The 2,543-nt window shown below is 48.6% G+C and overlaps 1 pseudogene; it reads left to right on the top strand.

Annotated features, from left to right (window-relative positions):
- Nucleotides 1-839: 839 nt before the first annotated feature.
- Nucleotides 840-1,478, top strand: LOC115462135 (annotated as a pseudogene).
- Nucleotides 1,479-2,543: the final 1,065 nt, after the last annotated feature.

The raw sequence follows: 2,543 nt of genomic DNA, 5'->3' as shown, positions 1-2,543 counted from the left end.
TTTGGACATCCAACACTGCCATATGTCCAAATAGCAAGGAGGCATGTCGTGGACATGTTTTGGGTGGAAATAGGGAGGGCCCAAAATCAGGACATCCAACAATGATTACTGAAGGGAAAAAATTGTCCAGGTCTAAAAAGAAGGACATCCTTATTTACACCTGTTTCAGGAATGTCCAGGATACAAAAAGGTGCTCTGATTGAGCAGCTATCCACTAGAGGGATTAAGGCATGAACCATACTTAATCCCCCAGTGGTTGCTATCCCCCTCTCTCTCCTCTGAAAGTGAAACTGAAAGGGGATAGCAGGCTCCATGACAGCTTCAGGCATTATGGGCATTCTTAATAAAGCAAAACACAAGCAGCAAGTCTGAGGAGTAGACTAGTGGTTAGTGCAGAGGACTGTAAACCAAGGGATTCAGGTTCAAAGTCCACTTTAACTCTTAATTTATTTTTTATTGTGAGCCCTCCAGGAACAGAGCTATAGGGCCAGATGGGATACATCCAGGCAGTGGTGTGCTGGAGCCGGCTCGCACCGGCTCGCAAGAGCCGGTTGTTAAATTTTTAAAGCTCTTGCGAGCCGGTTGTTCTTGCAGGCGAGCTGGCTCCCAGGGGCGGCGCAACATTGCGGTAATGCGTTACTCTCCCTAGTACTGTGTTGTCTTACTTCCAGCGGGGAGATCTGTCTGCCGGATGCACCCTCCCTCCCATGCACTTCCCGCTGCCAAGAAGGGGGCGGTTCTTCTAACTTGAGTCGTCGCACATTAAGTTTCTATAACGGCGGCCGTTGGCTGACTGGAACTCTTCAAGTGGATGCTGAAGCGCCAAATTAGCCACAATCATGCCGTGGGTTATGATAAAGGGCGGGGTGTGGCGCAACACCGAGGATGAAATTCTTACAGCAGCTGTTATGAAATATGGCAAAAACCAGTGGTCTCGAATAGCTTCCTTGTTGCACAGAAAATCAGCAAAGCAGTGTAAAGCTCGATGGTATGAATGGCTGGATCCAAGCATCAAAAAGACAGAATGGTCACGTGAAGAAGAGGAAAAATTATTACATTGAGCCAAACTAATGCCAACCCAGTGGAGAACCATAGCACCAATCATCGGAAGAACAGCTGCACAGTGTTTAGAACATTATAAATTCCTATTAGATAAAGCTGCACAGAGAGATAATGAAGAAGAAACAGCAGATGATCCTCGGAAACTTAAACCTGGAGAAATTGATCCAAATCCAGAAACAAAACCAGCCAGGCCTGATCCAGTTGATATGGATGAAGATGAACTTGAGATGCTTTCAGAGGCAAGAGCTCGTCTGGCCAACACACAGGGAAAGAAGGCTAAAAGGAAAGCCAGAGAGAAGCAGTTGGAAGAAGCAAGTGGTTTTGGAATGCTACTACGTCATACAAAGTGGAACCGTTGTCATCCTGGGCCCCGCCAGCATTGTCCGCCTCCAGCTGCTGTTGTCTGCCTCTGGTGACCACTACCACTCTCCTGGCTGCATATTGCTGTTTCTTCTGCGCTTCGCCTGCGCTTACTGGGTACTGCTACAGCTCCCAATTGTGGATCGCCTTGCCATGAATTGTTCAAACCACTCTGGGCCATCTCCACATCTGGATTTCCACCGTCCATCTTAGTCTCTCTTCCCTTTCCCTTTTCCTTCTTACCCTGTTCCTTCCCCCCTATCCAATGTAATTGTAATTGATTAATTTGTACATTGTAAACCACTTTGAGTCTGCTTTATGTGGAAAAAAAGTGGGGTATAAATGTTCATAAATAAATAAACTTCGTTCCGGCTGCATTCACAACAGCATGAGGCTCTGCACCCATTGTTTGCACTGGGAAAAATGAAGATCCATCCACGAGACTAGTGTTTAAGGTGAGGGAGCGGGGGAAGAGTGCATGAAGGGACAAAGCAGAACGGGGCAGGGGAGAAGAAGAGAGATTGATCCTGCAACACGTTGGGCATGGGCAGTCCAGCAACGGGAAGAGAACAGGCTTGAGGGAAAGGGGAAATAGATAAAGCTGGACATGGAAGGAGTGAGGGAGGATGCTGGAATATGTGGGGCAGGGGAGGGAGAAGAAAGATGGTACACAGTTGTGGGTTGGGATATGCATTGCTGGACACCAGGAAGAAGGGAATAGGGAGGGGGGCAAGAAGGGGCAATGCTGGATGGGGAAGGAGGAGAGAAAGACAGACAGAGAAGGGAAATGTAGTATTACATGGAAAAGGGGAGGGAGAAGAAAAATGACAGACCTTCTTGGCTTGGGAAAAGGGATATGCTGGACTCTGGGGGGGAAAAGAATAGGGAAACTGGGCTTAGAGGGCTCAAGTGTAGGGGCACCTAAAGCTTGCTGCACTGGCTTGCCCCTTCACAGCTGCCACCATGTCCACCCCACCCCGGCATGTAGGATGCAAGCATCTAACGCCTGCTTCCCTCCCCCATTCCACCCTCTACCCAAACGGGATAGCGGGTGGAAGGAAACATTGGGGAAATGCTGGAGAGGAGGCAGGTAGATGCTAGAGAGAGGTGGATGGAAGGAG

Source organism: Microcaecilia unicolor, chromosome 2, assembly GCF_901765095.1.
Source record: "Microcaecilia unicolor chromosome 2, aMicUni1.1, whole genome shotgun sequence".
Classification (NCBI taxonomy): domain Eukaryota; kingdom Metazoa; phylum Chordata; class Amphibia; order Gymnophiona; family Siphonopidae; genus Microcaecilia; species Microcaecilia unicolor.
This window is presented reverse-complemented; position numbering and strand designations above follow the sequence as displayed.